The following is an 18,741-nucleotide window of genomic DNA, read 5'->3' on the forward strand; positions in this document are numbered from 1 at the left end:
TTTAAGAATGCAGATATTTGAGAGAATCTTTTATTGATTTAATTTATATTGTTTGTTAATTTCAGAAACCTTGCTCTTCCTCTATTAATCCTTTAATTATCGAACATCATTTCGCGAGTTCCCCTTAAAAGTTCCCCTACTTGTGAGTTCTTAACTCATCACGTAACGTATACATTATCAAGTCTTGAAATGTATATGTATGTTTTCTATAACCGGCACATTTGAAACCCTTGTTTTAGAGCAACTGTTGATTGACAGGTTGATTGATTGTCAGAGGGCATTAGCATTTACACTACAAAGTGAAGTGGTCGCATGCGTTTCTGTGACCGGATCACCTGAGACGGATGTTAATACCAGGTTGAAACGAGGTCAGTTGTTTTCTCTTTTATCACTCTCCCCACAGAGCAGAGAGCTGTCTCGTCTCGGCCTGTCCGTCTTCATTTCCACACCTCTAGATTGAGAGAATCAACTGAGCATTGAATGAAGCCAGTTAGTATACTTATGCAGCCGTTGCAAAATTAATTTTGTGATTTGTTACAGTGACAGCTGTGTTTTTATAAACTGCATCCTGAGAAGAGCATCAATTTGCATCAACACTGTACACTTTGGGTCACTGACCACCACGCTCAACATGGAGAGGACAAGAGCCGTCCACACAGAAGGATCCACGTGAGTTTGAACATATTGATGTAAACATTTCAGCAGCGCAGCGCTCAAAAACACCATTTAGATGCACATTTGCCCTTAGGAAGCAATCAACAATACAACATTACGTGCCTGTAAATGGAATATTTTATATTTCATTTACTGTCTTTAAATGGTCTTTGGAGACTCACTCACATTAAATGGAAAATACTCTGTAGTGTACATCAATTTGTACATTAAAAAGGGCAGGACCTGCAAAGATATACCCAAGGCAGTGTATACATTAAAATAGCTTTTATACAGTGTATGTCTTTGTGCATGAGTCTCATTATTATCAGTATACAAAAGTATTAAACACCATCTTACTAAATCCCACAATATTTAAAAAATTAAGTAAGTGGCATAATTGCGTCCATGTTCAACTCTACAGTGCATTAATTTGACTGTAAAATAAAACATGCCTTTAAAAATATCACAAGGGCTCATTTTAAAGGCTTGTCTTTGATGATAATAGATCAGGATATCAGCAGTGTGTGTGTGACAGACTGTCTGTGCTGACTGCTGTGTCTTTAGAGCGTCTTCTGTCCCCGGGCCCCTGCTGTTGGCTGGATCGGCCCTCAGTGCAGGTCTGGCCTTTACTGAGACCCCTGGTCCTCGCTGACAGATGGAAGCTTTGTCACTCTTGCGTGTGACACTGGGGACCCGAGTCACAGATACGAGCTGCTTTAGGGCTTTTCATATGGAATTAAACGTCTCCAATTAGCACATACAGACAAACTGTTTAGAATTGTAAATAATTCCGTGTGTCTCTGCAATATTTGATTCTGATTGGTCAATCGCTGCAATCTGAGGTCAGATGTTTGTGTACAATGTGTCTCATGCAACACATTTCCTTTAGGTGTACTAATGTTTTGAATTATTTTTTTACATTTTCTGTTCCCGCACACTATCGGTACTTGCAAAAGTATCAAAAAAGTTGCTTTGAAATGAGCAATTATGAAGAGAACATGCAGAAGGTTGAATATTAGATTCATTGGGATTCATTGTGTCCTGTGCCCTGAAGAGGGAGACACAACTGAAGCTAAATGAAGCTGATGGTGTAGAAAGAAGATTTTAGTCTTTATTCGTTCAGTCTGTGAATTTGTGTGCAATGATGTTCTGACTGTTATACCTCTCTCTCTCTCTCTCTCTCTCTCTCTCTTTCTCTCTCCAGGACTCTTCTTCACAGTGCATTATTGATCTAAAGGGAGCTGAATAAAACATGGGCACATGTCCATTGTCAGCGAATGCACAGAGAATAGCTCAAGCGGCGGGTGCAGTTGCGAGAACGAGGAATCCTCTGAACTAGCGCCTGAGAGGTACGAAATTCGACTTCCAAACTCCGCTGACCGACAGTCCTACCGCAAGACGCAAGCGTAAGTCCTGAAGTGTAGGTCGACACGTTTCGCCCTCATACACACATTTCTACGGCTGATATTTATTGAAAGAGAACAAGGCTAAGATGCAGAGAGAGGGAAAATCAATGGCGCTTTCCCCCAGCTCAGGTCTGGAGAGAGTAAAGCAGAAATCGCCGTTAAACTCCACCCGTAGCCGCGAAGCTCTCCATCGATTTTTTATTTGGCTCCCAGCAGTTATTGCTCCTCCACGGGCTTCTACTGCCTGGTGGACCGGGGGCCCGGGCCCCGCAGTGTTCGCGGTGAACTGGCTGTTAACAGAATTAAACTCCTATTTAGTCTCTGTGGCAGGGAATAACACACAACTGCCTGCAGACAAGACCTGACAGCACATCTTATCCACTCCGCTGCAAGACTAACACGCTGCCAACATTCAGAGAGCCCACATATGTGTGCCAGCGAGCGGTTTGAGAGGGTGTGTGTGTGTGCTCGTGCGTGGGTGTGTTCATATAAACACGCGGCTGTGTTCATTTACTGAAGACTCTGGACATGTTATTGTGTTAATTGGTCATGGTTTTATGGAAGCTCGCGATCGCAATGCAAAACAAATCGACTCTCCATTAGAATGTCCGTCTCTTTGACAAACACAGACAGCTGGAACCCACTTAAGCCCCTCGTTTGCCATCCGTGAATATTTTTTGGTGTGTACACGACTGCCGTACAAGGAGACAACTTTAGGACGGGCTTTTGACTTCTTGCTGGATAACGCACGCACCTGGCAACTTCACCGCTTAATATTGCATTAGAACTGCACAGTATGTCGAAACAAAAAACACTGAAGCAAATAGACATCTTTTAAACAAATCTGGGCCTTGATGGGTTGACCAATTATACATTAAGCTAACTAGTCTATACTTGCATATTTGTGCAAAACTGTTTGTGGCAAGTTTATATAATGATGATGAGAAAAATGTGCTTCATTCAGTTGTCACCCGTCACTAGACTAATTTAAAGGGGTTATATGTCCTTTTACGAAGTCTTGATTTTGGTTTTGGGGTGTACTAGAATATGTTTTCATGCTTGATTGTTCAAAAAACACATTATTTTTCACATATTTTACATCATTACAGCTCCTCTCTCCCCAGATTAAGCCCCTCCTTCCGAAAGACGAAATGTGCTGTGATTGGCAGCGCTTGTTCGGGAAAAGTCACACCCCTTCATAACCGCAAGCTCTACTCAGATGTAAATATTAACGATGGCGCCAATTTCAAACCATTTCAAGCCCGATTCAGACCCTGACCATGTTAACGAACAAGAGGATTGTGCAGAACGGATTTCTTTCTTTTTTTTTATACATACGATGTTATCCACCATTTGTCGGAAAACTATGGTAATACAAACAATAATCAATCACAAAATCATGGATCATTTTCCTAAGGGGCGGTGAACCATCTTACAAAAGCAAGAGCTCACAAAAGCTCCAGTAAACACTACATCAATACTGTAATGTTAGTTAGCAGGCTAGCGGAGGCAAAGCTTTGCCGTTCGTTTACATCATAGCTATCTTAGCAACTACATAAAGCTTATAATTGGAACTGTTAATAGAAAACACAATTACAAATAATAATATATGCTTACAAGTTGTGATCCATAAACAACAGATTGTCCCAACAAAATTGGAATGGCTCCGTCTTTCAGGAGAAGCTTTTGTGTGTATAGCCTGCATTTAAATCTCTTCTGGATCTGTTGAAGATCTGAAGCTGTTCTCCGTGAATTGTGCAGCGCACAGACAAACGTTGAGGTCATAATGTTCAGGAACAGTGTTAAAAATACATTTTAACCTCTCTAAGTCCGTCAGCATTAGGACAAACTTTTTCCGGGGTGGAAAAAACAGCGACGACACTCTTTATCTTCAGCTCAACCAGGCCTCGCCAAGTTTTTGGTGTATTCCGTGTGCGGGAAAAGTCTGTTGTTGTCCAAACGAGCCGTTCATTGTAGTTCTTCAAAAGTGGATTCTGTTAAATAAAATATCTCCCCTTGAAGTGGACTTTGAGCTTTGTTACCTTGCAGATCTTGTTTATGCTCAAACAGCAACATTAAACACTATCTAAAGTTGAAAAAGTGGAAAAGCATAACAGGACACCTTTAAAGGGATACTCCACTTTTTTCGGAAATAAGCTCATTTTACATCTCCCCCAGAGTTAAACAGTTGAGTTTTACCGTTTTAGAATCCATTCAGCCGAACTCCGGGTCTGACGGTACCACTTTTAGCATAGCTTAGCACAGATCATTGATTCTGATGAGTCCAGTAGCATTTCTTTCAAAATGACCAAAGAGTTTCAATATTTTTCCTATTTAAAACTTGACTCTTCTGTAGTTAAACCGTGTACTAAGATCGACGGAAAATGAAAAGTTGCGATTTTCTAAGCCTATATGGCTAGGAACTACTCTCATTCCGGCGTAATAATCAAGGAACTGTGCGGCTGTACCATGAGTGCAGCAGTCGTAATGATATGACGCAGCGCCTGAAAATAGTCCCCAGCTCGGTAACTTCTTCCAACGTGACCGGGACTAAGTTTGTCTAACCTATTAGACCTATTTTCAGGCGCTGCGTCATATCATTACGCCTGCTGCACTCATGGTACAGCCGCACAGTTCCTTGATTATTACGCCGGAATAAGAGTAGTTCCTAGTCATATAGGCTTAGAAAATCACAACTTTTCATTTTCCGTCGATCTTAGTACACGGTTTAACTACAGAAGAGTCAAGTTTTAAATAGGAAAAATATTGAAACTCTTTGGTCATTTTGAAAGAAATGCTACTGGACTCATCAGAATCAATGATCTGTGCTAAGCTATGCTAAAAGTGGTACCGTCAGACCCGGAGTTCGGCTGAATGGATTCTAAAACGGTAAAACTCAACTGTTTAACTCTGGGGGAGATGTAAAATGAGCATATTTCCGAAAAAAGTGGAGTATCCCTTTAAAGCTGGATGAGATGATAATGACTAGTATGAGTGTTACGAGTGTCATGTTATCTATCATGTTATCTATCTATCTATCTATCTATCTGTCTATCTATCTATCTATCTATCTATCTATCTATCTATCTATCTATCTATCTATCTATCGTTCTATATATCGTTCTATATATCATTCTTTCTATCGTTCTGTCTATCGTTCTAGTCTCAGTTTTATCTCCATTCAGTCATATTTATATTTAGAAGAACTGTTTAAGATACTGTGAAGATTTTTCTGTTCTATGGTCAATTTTTTGATAATTTTATGATAAGATATCATACAATATTTTGACATGTTCTGAAGAAAACGTGAGTGGTGTTTGTCCGGGCAAAACTAGGGTATTGGGTGTGGTTGCCAGGGCGTTGCTATGCAGTCTCAGGAGTGTTGTGAGTGGTCGATTGGTGTTGGATCTCACTCCACGCAACTGTATGTTAAACAAAAAATATGTTCCAGTTGGCTGTTATTGTGCCACATCACAGCTTTTTTTTACTTTCAGACAGATTGCTGGTCGTTGGCCTACTGCACCTGGTCGGGACACACAGGTGTGCGGGTAATGGCTTTGTTTAAATCCCTAACCAGACGTTTGAGCCAGTAACAGAGATGCTTAGCAAACATCACTAATGATACTGTGCACACTGTAAAAACGTAGTTTTTGAAGTTGGAAATAAAAACAAAGATTATTGGAGTAGACTTTACAACAAGTGAAAATTGTTTCAAAGCCAACTTTTCTTCAGTGCATTTCATGCCATGTTATAATATAGTGAACACCAAGTGTATGTAATAATGTATATCACACACATAGATGGCTAAAAGAGGCCTGTAGGCATGATGTGACACTGAACTTCAACTTAAACCCAGAATGGGAAAAGTGAGAGTTTGTTTAAGTGCATGATTGTGTTTGGAGTTGCTGAGTAGAGAGGAAGGGGAGAGGACAAGCCAAGCCAGCTCATTTGCATTCGATGGTGTGCCTAATGTATGCAGGTCACTGACCCCATAGTGTGAAGGGTTAGAGCGTAGTGTGTGTGTGTATGTGTGTACGAGAGTGTGTCAGGCTTGTTAAAGAGCTGCAGCACACGCTTGCCAACTGTCTGCATCCCACCACACACACAAACACACACACACACACACACACACACACACTCACTCGCTAGCCTCTCAGGATTAGTAATAATGAGCGTGCCAAGTGTATTTATTCTATTTCAAGATTCAATACTGTAAAACACGTTTCCATTCTCAGACAGGGCCAATTAAATGCGTGTTACCGAGATAACTGCGTTGCTGTTGTGAGATCCACATCATAAGCTGGCAGGAAGTATGTGTGATATGTATATTTTTATATCGGTGTATTCCCTGAAACATAATAGCTTTGTTGCAAATCCTAGTGAGCTGCCTACCTAAGTATTTTAAGGGATCATAGGTGTTCCAAAAGTCAGGACACCTAAGATAACATTGAGCCGACTTTGGTTGAACAATGACGCTATTGTCTTTTTAGAGCTGCTTTACAGCAGAATTGAATTCTGTATGCATCATTGATTTATCACTGTAAAGCTCTATTGTATAAAGCGCTATATTAATAAAGTTGACCTGACTTGATAAGGTAAGATTTGCTTAAACTCAAATGCAGAATTACAATTAAGAATTATGACAGAATTGCGACAGGCCTAACGTTTCTAATGCTTTGAAATGGGCTCTAAGCTCAGAAAAAAATCTTTCAAGATGGTGGTTGAATTGAAATTTTTATTATAAATCTAATTATATTTCATTCAATACTTAAAGGTAACAGGAGTAGTATTGAAATTGAATTTATTTTCCTATATTTGTGTATATTTGCATTTTTATGTTTATTAGATTATTGCATTGTTAGTTTAGCAATATGCAAACATCAAATTCTGTTTGTTTTTTAATTTGTATTTGTTGTGTCATTTTTATTAATATTTTATTTTAATGTCTGTATAATTCTATAATAAGTTTTAGTTACAAGTAAAACTAAACCAGTATGAGGAGTTTTTGTAATATTTTATTTGTTAACATTTATTTTATTTCAAGTAACAAAAAAAGTTATGATTTTAATTTTAGTTAATAACCATTCTCTGGAGTTGCTGCTTATGTAAAGCGTTAGTTTGGATGCTCCCTTAGAAGGGCGCTGCCTATGTAGACAGTGGACATCAAGGCAGCTCACTGGGTTTTAAAACTGAACTTAATATGAATAGAAAGTAAAATGCTGGCCAGTGATGTCAATTAAATGGCAAATTTAAAAAGCCATATATTCTTGTAGATCATTTGGAAGAGTGCGGCTGCACGACTTTATATATAAAATTGAGATTCAAATGCACAGATGTAAAAACAGTATCTTTGCAGCTTGGCAGACTTGCAAATCACACGAGCTGATGCTTCGTACTCCGTCTTCACTCGAGTGGAACCGTGAGCAGCAACAAGCAGCTCTGGGACTGACCTTTAGAATTTTAACAATATCTGCGCTAACTCACCTGCACAGTTGAGTAATATCTAGCCGTGGTCCATCAGTGACACGGGGACAAATATACATGTATGCCACACTTCACGCTGCTCGTCAAGCAATGCGGCACCAGGGACTGAGTTTAAGATCGTGGGAGGAAGAATCCTTGCTCTGAGATGTTGGAATTTGTCCGGTTGAACTGCCGAGGTGAGAGCAAGGGGGGAAATTGAATGTATGTATATAACTACCATTTTTAATACTGTAGCCTTTATATTCATCAATAACGAGGAGCTCATCGGCTGAGTTCATCAAATAAACTGATGTTTTTCCACATGTGTCTCAGAGTAATTGGTGCAGAGGACTTGGATGCAGATTCAGTGGAGTGTTGGAGAGGTAATCCAGCCGGGGAGCAGGACTGAGGTCTAATCCCCCCTCAGAACAGCTCAGCCTGGGGCATACAGACACATAATCCTGCCCCTGGAGACCATCAGCACTCGCTCGCTCTCTCTCTCTGCAGATCTACATCTGTCTGTCTGTCTCTCTATCGTTCTGTCTCTCTATCGTTCTGTCTCTCTATTGTTCTGTCTGTCTGTCTCTTTCTCTATCGTTCTGTCTGTCTATTGTTCTGTCTGTCTGTCTGTCTGTCTGTCTGTATGTCTATTGTTCTGTCTGTCTATTGTTCTGTCTGTCTGTCTCTCTATCATTCTGTCTGTCTGTCTTTTGTTCTGTCTGTCTGTCTGTATATTGTTCTGTCTGTCTATTGTTCTGTCTGTCTGTCTGTATGTCTATTGTTCTGTCTGTCTATTTTTCTGTCTGTCTGTCTCTCTATCATTCTGTCTGTATGTCTATTGTTCTGTCTGTCTGTCTGTCTATTGTTCTGTCTGTCTGTCTGTCTGTCTATTGTTCTGTCTGTCTATCGTTCTGTGTATCTGTCTTTGTTTATCTATTGATCTATCGTTCTGTCTATTGCAGTCTATCTCTACATCTATCTGTTGTTCTGTCTATCTATCTTCCGTTCTTTCTGTCTATCTAACATATGTATCTTCCGTTCTGTCCGACTGTTTATCTTTTGTTCATTCTGTCTGTCTATCATTCATTCTTTCTGTCTGTCTGTCTTTCGTTCTGTCAATCAGCCTATCTACAGTATCTGTTGTTCTATTGTCTATCGTTCTATCATTGCCTATCTCTCTGTATTGTTCTGTCCATCTGATTTGGATAATTTTCATTACTCTCAGTAATGTAGTTCTCTAGATTGTCTTTACTGTCTTACAGTAAATATTACAGTGATGCAGTGATTCATTTTAATTACATTCATCTTCAATTAAAGGCAGTAAAACAAATTATGGAAAATTCTTCATGTAAATATTCTCTAAATTACATGAATGATTTTTTTCTTTACATTACAGTAATTAAAAATGTAAAAATATGCTCTTACTTAATCTGTAACTGCCTATCTATCTATCTATCTATCTATGTATCTATCTATCGATAATTTTGAAAAATGTGGAGGTCGTTTCAACAGATTACATTTATGCATTCGGCAGATACTTTTATCCAAAGAAAGTTACAGTACATAGCATATATAAGGTAGGCTATACATATTTTATCAGTTCATACATTCCCTGGGTATCGAACTCATGACATGCGCTATTGTCTGCTGTATATTAAACAAAACATCTTCAATCAACAACAAAATGATAAAACATTGAGTAACAGAGAAGTTGGCATATCTTCTGCAGTCTGCCATTGATCGCTGTGACTTTTCTCGCTGTGAAGCAGCGTTTCTGTTTTTTTTGTACAAGTGTGTGTGTGTGTGTGTGTGTGTGTGTGTGTGTGTGTGTGCGCAGCTGAGTGAGCAGATGACTGCTTGTACAGATTTGTCAGGCGTGTGTTGGACTGCTCCGTGGAGAGGCGAGGTTGAGACGGCCCTGACATGTGTGTCCGACAGTGAGCCGTTCTTGCGCTCCGCTCACACACACACACACGACTGCCCGGCCTCCCCGATGTCATATACATTATGGAGCAGGGCCACAGACAACACCTGCCCTGCTACACTGTGAGTGTGTTTGTTCGTCTGAGGATTCTTGAGACTTCACCTGCCATTCTGTTCAAAAATAGCAACGTTTCCTCTTTCAAATAACCAGAGATGTTCTAGAATGTTCTTAAAACAAACACACAAAGTGTAAAAATGGCCCTTGAATGTAATGTTCATGTAATGAACACGCACACACAAAATGCTTAATAAAACCATAAACATACATAATAAAATAAATATTTTTAAATACAATTAAATATATTTATTTTATTATCTATCTCATTTTATTATATATATATATTTTAATATTTAATATATATTTTAAATAATAAAATAAATATATTTAATTGAATTAAAAAATATTTATTTTATTATTTTATTATTAAATAAATAAATACTGTATATATATGTATATATAATATACATATATATACAGTGGGTACGGAAAGTATTCAGACCCCCTTAAATTTTTCACTCTTTGTTATATTGCAGCCATTTGCTAAAATCATTTAAGTTCTCCTCATTATTGTACACACAGCACCCCATATTGACAGAAAAACACAGAATTGTTGACATTTTTGCACATTTATTAAAAAAGAAAAACTGAAATATCACATGGTCCTAAGTATTCAGACCCTTTGCTGTGACACTCATATATTTAACTCAGGTGCTGTCCATTTCTTCTGATCATCCTTGAGATGGTTCTACACCTTCACTTGAGTCCAGCTGTGTTTGATTATACTGACTGGACTTGATTAGGAAAGCCACACACCTGTCTATATAAGACCTTACAGCTCACAGTGCATGTCAGAGCAAATGAGAATAATGAGGTAGACTTGTAGTCAAGACCGCCTAAACCGAGACCAAGACACTACCAAGACCAGAGGGTATCGAGACCAAGACAAGACCAAGACCAAGACCAAGACAGACCAAGACCAAGTCGAGACCAAGACCGAGACCAAGTCGAGACCGGAGGGAAAAAAAATAGACTAGTGTTGAAGCTAAGCAATATGAATTCAAGAACAGCAGCATACTAGGGTTCAGCCGCAGTTTACATTCAATTAGATGGTATTACTTCAACTACACAGGCAGAACAATACAAAGACAGACCATGTCATGTGTGTGACTGTGAGCTCACTGTAAATGTTTTTGCAGGGTGAGATCAACTATGTGTAGCAATTGCATGACGGCTGTTAGTGCACTATTAGAGGATTGAGACTCCCTTAACTTTTGTGTACTGTTGAGGACTGACATGACTGGTACTGACTGGTTCATCTGAAAAAAACATCAAACACCTCCAACACTATCTTGCTCCTCCAACAATGTCTAAAGAATGAGAAATATGTAATTGAAATTATACTTAATGTGTAGATGAAATCGTAACATCAAATTAAAGATACGCAATTATAAACTTGGATTAGGCCTAATGTTTAGTCAACACAACGGAGATATTTAAAAGTTTTATATTTAAAAATGTATTTAGTCTAACACCATCTTAAATACAATACTGTAATCAAACAACACACACACACACACACACACACACAGAGAGAGATATCAAAGACACAAATTCATCTAAGCAAATGCCTGCCTATCTCTGCCGATTTCAGAGTCTCCAAATTAATCCATTCTGCAACTTTTAAATACATAATAAAATGTTTAAAAACGAAATTATAGGCTTAAGTGCAGGATCCGAAAGGTGGTCGTTTTGTCGCTATGGTTACACACACACACACACCGTTGGCGGTGCGCTGACAGCGCTCAAAGTCATCTGTCAATTGTGCAGTTACCCAAAATCTCCTGAATGAAGTTAAAACCCATCATGTCACTGTTATGTGTTTTTTAAATCAAGTGATCAAAGTGCTCGTTGCCGCTGCGATCAGTGGCGCGGATAAAGTGTTTTCTCGTATATTGGGCACACACGCCGCACTGTCTTCACTCGGACGCGCGCTTCAATCCGTTCCGTTGCGGATAATAATGTTGCATTATCGAACGTTGTGTCGTCGTGGATATTGTAGTAGCCTATATTGTATTGCTAAATCCCCGACCACTATGTCGGTCTGAGACAGCGAGACCTAGACAAGACCGAGAGGTCCGAGACCAAGACAAGACCAAGACCAAAGACCGTCAAGGCCGTGACAAGACCGAGACCACGTAAAAGTGGTCTTGAGACCGGTCTCGAGAGCAAGACCGGTCTCGAGACATACATCACTATCATGAGGTCAAAGGAACTGCCTGAAGAGCTCAGAGACAGAATTGTGGCAAGGCACAGATTCTGCTGCACTTAAGGTTCCTAAGAGCACAGTGGCCTCCATAATCCTTAAATGGAAGACGTTTGGGACGACCAGAACCCTTCCTAGAGCTGGCCGTCCGGCCAAACTGAGCAATCTTGAATGGCCCAGCCAGAGCCCTGACTTAAACCCAGTTGACTATTTCTGGAGAGACCTGAAAATGGCTGTCCACCAACGTTTACCATCCAACCTGACAGAACTGGAGAGGATCTGCAAGGAGGAATGGCAGAGGATACCCAAATCCAGGTGTGAAAAACTTGTTGCATCTTCCCCAAAAAGACTCATGGCTGTATTAGATCAAAAGGGTGCTTCTACTAAATACTGAGCAAAGGGTCTGAATACTTAGGACCATGTGATATTTCAGTTTTTCTTTTTTAATAAATGTGCAAAAATGTCAACAATTCTGTGTTTTTCTGTCAATATGGGGTGCTGTGTGTACACTAATGAGGAAAAAAAATGAACTTAAATGATTTTAGCAAATGGCTGCAATATAACAAAGAGTGAAAAATGTAAGGGGGTCTGAATACTTTCCGTACCCACTGTATATATATATATATATATATATATATATATATATATATATATATATATATATATATATATATATATATATATATATATATATATATATGTTTTTTAAAGTAGTCTCTTAATCTCATCGAGGCTGAATTTATCTGATCAGAAATACAGTAAAAACATTAATGCTGTGAAAAATTATTACAATTTAAATTAACTGGTTTCTGTAGTAATATATTTTAAAATGTTATTTATTCCAGTAATGGCAAAGCTGAATTTTCAGCCGAATCTTCAGTGACACTTGATCTTTCATTTTATATATGTATTTTAAAAAAAATAACCATGTATTTTTTAATAACCATTTTTGTGTATTACCATAATATGTTAATGATTTGGGATTTTTAGATTATTTCCTTCACTTTAAGTAGGTACTATTGGTAACCAGCAACATCAGACATGTAAACGTGTTTCCTGAAAATATAATTATTTAGTCAACAGTCAATCTGTGAATGCTCAGATTTTCCACTCTCATCCGTTTGTTTCTCCTGTCTGTCGCTCACTGACCCTCCGCTATAAAGGTTTTTCAGTTCACGGTACTTTGTTAGGAAAACTAACACATTCAAATAGGAACCAAGATGCAATATAAGGTGTTCCAAAAAAAGAACAACGGCTCCAAACAAGTGCGCTTGTTAGTTTCCTTACCTTGTCATTTATCTGGCATCATTATGGGATGTGATCTATTTGTTCCATCAGTAACATCATTATCTGCTGGACTTTAGAGGCCGAAGTGTTTGTGTAAAAACAGGCCACCCCACCTAAGTCCAACACGCACTGAAGGAAATCATACGTCTTCAATACAATGTGATCATTAGAAGTACCTCTGTACAGATCTGCTGCTCTTGACCTTCATCGTGGAGTTAATTTAGGTTTATAAATTTGCTGGCGTGCCCTTTTGGTGGGGCAGTTTGAGTGAGGACACACTGGTAATGAAGCCCTTCGTTTAGTGCTAATGAAAACCACCTCTGCTGGGAATAAAAAATAAAAAACAGCAGTGAGGATAATTTAGCCTTGTGGTTCTCGGCCAAAACTCCTGAGAGCGTTACTCCCAAATTTTCTAAATAAATAAATAAAGAGACTTTTGACACCAAATCATGCCTTTGTTTGTACCCTAGCCATGAAAAAAAGAAGGGAAAGGGTAAAATATGGTATTGTTGTGGTTCCCTGGCTTTTCTTCCTCAGAGCTCATGGGACGTCCAGCACGGGCTCTCTCTGCTGGGGGCGATGCCCCAGGCCATGCCTCTTCTTCCTCTGGAGCTCAACTCGCTGGATCTTTGAACAGGGACGTGAAAACACTGCGCTCACCAAGTTCAGTATCACATAGACAGGCTTTTGACTGTACCAACATGAGGTCTGGCCCACATTGCAGCTTATAAGCCTCTTCGTCTCTAGCTTGCTTCCTAATCAGGCTGTGTAATAAACCTGGCATTGGGTATTATTACTAGGGCTGGGTATTGGCACAAATTTCACAATTCGATTCGATTCGATTCGATTCAATATGGTTTTTCTGAGGTAAATGTGACGTTACATGACATTGTTTACAAGGCGTTTTAATTACATCTTTCCACGGTTGATCACTGATTGCGCGATGTGACATGATATGGATTTCGATAAGTTGTAGGCTACTCTATCTCTTAACACACTTTCAGATGCTTATTCATGTTTATTTCGCGCTGTAACTGGTATTATTAAGGCGGAAGAGAAGATCATGTGCTTCTCTTGAGCTGAGCTGCGCCAGAGCGATCTCACGCCACAGCGCCAAATCGGTATTTATGGTTTGGAATTTCGTAAGAAAATGGACGTAATTTGAAATGTGAGACTTTGTTTCATATCAATAGTAACAAAGCACAAAGATTATTGCGATTTATTGGATGGGATGCGCGCAACAATATTCCATTAATTCATCAACTGAAAACAGGATGACTAATCGATTCTTGGGATTTAGGAATCGATATCGGTTCGTAAAAATGAGAATCGATTAGTCATCTCATTTTTTACCCAGCCCTAATTATTAGTATTATTTTCAATTATTTCCTCTTTATGTAAGTTGCTTTGGAAAAAAAAGTGCTAAATGCAGAAAATTCAAACAGGAAGAGGCTGCCTGATCGACATGTGAAGTAAACCCACGGGTCACTTTTTATGTGACGGGCAAATCTGAAAAATAATGGGGTATATAATAATATTTCATGTGCTTGCTATTAAGTGTCTCACACTCTTTTCCTGCAGAAATAGTGCCATGGTATCTGCAAACCGCTTTCAGAATTGGTCTGTGTCTCCACTGATCTATGTACAGATAAACTACAGTCTTTTACAGGTAATTTATTTCAATGTCAAGTTATAGTGAATAGAAATTTTATAGCAATCAATTACAGGTGAAACTCGAAAAATTTTAATATCGTGCAAAAGTTTGTGTATTTCAGTAATTCAAATTAAAAGGTGAAACTAATATATTTAGTATATATAACTATATACATATGCATGATTATACTTTTCAGAGCGGCGACATTTCTGTATTTAAAATCCTTTTTTTTAATTGATTTCATGTAATATTCTAATTTTCTGAGATTTTGAATTTGGGGTTTGGGGTAATCAGCAAAATTATAACTTTTGCACGACATTCAAGTTTTTCAAGTTTCACCTTTATATTAGTAAATAATGTATTTTTATTTTAGAAGGGCATTCAAAATATAGTGGCTAAAGAGTCTTATTGAGAACATTTTTTAACATCCTAATTCATTTGATTTGTTTTATTTGTTATTTAAATAGAGTCTATAGCAAATATATAGAAGTCATAAATGAATGTTTACATATATTTTTAAATCTATTGTTTAATGGCTGTGAATCCTGACTCCTGCAGTTTCAAGATTCTGCTCACTGCTTAAAGAAAGCTTTATTGTTCATGAGTTGTTTGTGGGGAATTTGTTTGCTCACTGAGACTAGAAAAGATCTAATTAAAATCTAAAAAACTAAAAGTTCGGGTTTATATTACTGATGATGCTATTTTTAGGTGTATATAGGGATAGAAGTGAATCTGTGCACTGGATCGGGGTTCAGGTTTACAGTTGTAAGGGCAAAGCTCACACACACACACACACACACACACCTGTGAACTCGTCATCTCTAACAGTTTCAAAGTCTGCCAAGGTGCACCGAATCGATTTTGTGTTTCAGGTTTGCTGAAATTGATTTTCTCAGTTTCATAGATCATTTTCACCACCAACATTTTGGCACGAGTGTCTGTATTGAATGAAGATGGTCGGGTGAAACAAGGGCAAAGTCTTTTTATAGTTTAAGAATGTAAATGATTTTTTTCTGTCCTCTTTAAAGGTGCTGTAAGTTATTTATATTTACTATCCTAACTATCCTCCCCTGGTCGGCAAACTGTTTTTACATTAGGATATTTATTATAATAAATCTTACAGAATTTTCTGAGTAGAAAAAAAAAAAAAATTTTGCTAAAATATCTGAAAACAGAAGACACAATTTTGCTTCTAAAGTGAATTTACTTTATCAATGTTAAAAAGGTTTATAGGTCAGATAATTGTTGTTTTGCAGACTTTGGTATCTGAGCACAGTTTGAGACACTGTTGAGATCTCTGCTCAATCCCTTGAGGAGAAACATCTGGAGGAGGGGACAAGTCTCCATTTGCACTTCACTCAGTCTCACTGCTGTGTGCAGGTAGAAGAAATTAGGATTTTAATGAGATCCAGGTCCTTCATTCATTCATTCATTCATTCATTCATACTTGCATGCATTCATTCATTCATTCATTCATTTGTTCATTCTTGTATGCATTCATTCATTCTTGCATTCATTCATGCATACATTCTTGCATTCATTCATTCATTCTTGCATGTATTCATTCATTCTTGAATGCATTCATTCATTCTTGCATTCATTCATGCATACATTCTTGCATGCATGCATTCATTCATTCATTCTTGCATTCATGTATTCATTATTGCATGCATTCATTCATTCTTTTGTTCATTCTTGAATGCATTCATTCATGCATACATTCTTGCATTCATTCATTCTTGCATGCATGCATGCATTCATTCATTTGTTCATTCTTGTATGCATTCATTCATTCATTCATTCTTGTATGCATTCATTCATTCATTCTTGTATGCATTCATTCATTCTTGCATTCATTCATTCATTCTTGCATTCATGCATTCATTCATTTGTTCATTCTTGTATGCATTCATTCATTCTTGCATTCATTCATACATACATTATTGCATTCATTCATTCATTCTTGCATTCATTCATTCATTCATGCATTGAGGTAGAATAGCACTCATCAAATATTGCACAGTTGGGTTTCCTATAGGACTAGCCACTGAGAACCAGTTTTATTCAGACTGGAAACAAATGACTTTTTTGGTAATGGAATTGCATTTCTGTTTTACAAGTATTTATTCCTTAACTTAAAAGTACCCCTGTAGTCAATCATTTTATCCCTTAAAACTCATCTTTGACATATTCATCATCTAAATGACATATTTAAATGTTTTTTTCCTTGAAAACAAAATTCTTCTTGCCTTAAAATATCTTGAATGTAACTCTACACCATTGCCTCATTTAGTATACGCGGTTCTATGAATATGCAAATGAGCCCCGCCTCCACTTACTCGCTCAGCTCAGAGATCCACTGGTTGACGCACACATTGATCTGATTGGTTACAAGGTAGTTTGTGACGTCAGAAACACCAGCGATTTCATAGCGTGTTTTTGAGACTGTCTTTGGTTCACTGCAGTTTTAAGGAGAGAATACTCAGCAATGGAAGAAAATCAGCACCTCCAAGTCCGAGGCCATGGTTCTCAGTCGGAAAAGGGTGGCTTGCTCGCTTCAGGTTGGTGGAGAGCTCCTGCCTCAAGTGGAGGAGTTCAAGTATCTTGGGGTCTTGTTCACGAGTGAGGGAAGGATGGAACGGGAGATTGACAGGCGGATCGGTGCAGCTTCTGCAGTAATGCGGTCCCTGTACCGGTCTGTCGTGGTAAAGAAGGAGCTGAGCCGCAAGGCGAAGCTCTCGATTTACCAGTCAATCTACGTTCCTACTCTCACCTATGGTCATGAGCTGTGGGTCATGACCGAAAGGACAAGATCCCGGATACAAGCGGCCGAAATTAGCTTTCTCCGCAGGGTGGCTGGGCGATCCCTTAGAGATAGGGTGAGAAGCTCGGTCACTCGGGAGGAGCTCAGAGTAGAGCCGCTGCTCCTCCACATCGAGAGGGGTCAGTTGAGGTGGCTCGGGCATCTTTTCCGGATGCCTCCTGGACGCCTTCCCGGGAAGGTGTTCCGGGCATGTCCCACCGGGAGGAGACCCCGGGGAAGACCTAGGACACGCTGGAGAGACTATGTCTCCCGGCTGGCCTGGGAACGCCTCGGTGTCCCCCCGGAAGAGCTGGAGGAAGTGTCTAGGGAGAGGGAAGTCTGGGCATCCCTGCTTAGACTGCTGCCCCCGCGACCCGGCCCCGGATAAGTGGTAGAAGATGGATGGATGGATGGATGGATACTCAGCAATGGTGTCGACTTATGAATTTACACATGCTTTGTCTTAAAGCATATTAAAAACACCACATAGACATATAAACAGCATTAAAATCTGGATTTTCACCACAAGGGTACTTTATGTAAATAATCTTCTCATTGTTTGCAGATTCATTCCCAGCAAGAACGCTGATATTTCAAGCGGTCTGTCCGCCGGGATCGTTCCTCTACGGGCATCCGGAGGTGAAGGCTGAAGTCTGAGTGCTGGAAATGTCACAGTGTGTAAAGCTCAGCTTCCTGTAGACCTGTCGTTCTTCCCGTCTTTCTCACACACACGCAGACATGATGGGCAGCAGACGGGGAAGCTATTGATTTGACAAGTTATTAAAGAGGAACAGAGCAGGCAGAAGCATCAAGGGCCTGACACTGACATACTCTCCTCCTCTCGGTCTCGCTCTCCTTTCCTTCCTGCATCCCGTCTCCTTTCACTCTTTGACATTCTTCTGCGAAACGCTCTCATCGTGCTCAGTGTTCGTCCGTATGCGTCTCTCAAACGCGTGTCTGTCTCTCTACACGGAAACACGGACAGTTTCGCTTGTATTTTTGAATGTCACGTTTCCAGCCGCAGCCTGAATGCTCTTTCTCCAAAATCCCGCCGTCCTCGTGCGACACACAGGGTGACAGTCGCTGATAGTCCGTATGGAAATGGCTTTCAGAGTATAAGAAAAGACAAACTAACCAAGAAGAGCCTGACACGGCCTCACGTGTGGCTACATGACAGCGTGTCAGTTACATGAGCCGCGTAACGCACATCAGTGATTGATGCTGACC

The sequence above is a fragment of the Rutilus rutilus genome (genome assembly GCF_951802725.1).
Source record: "Rutilus rutilus genome assembly, chromosome: 19".
NCBI lineage: Eukaryota > Metazoa > Chordata > Actinopteri > Cypriniformes > Leuciscidae > Rutilus > Rutilus rutilus.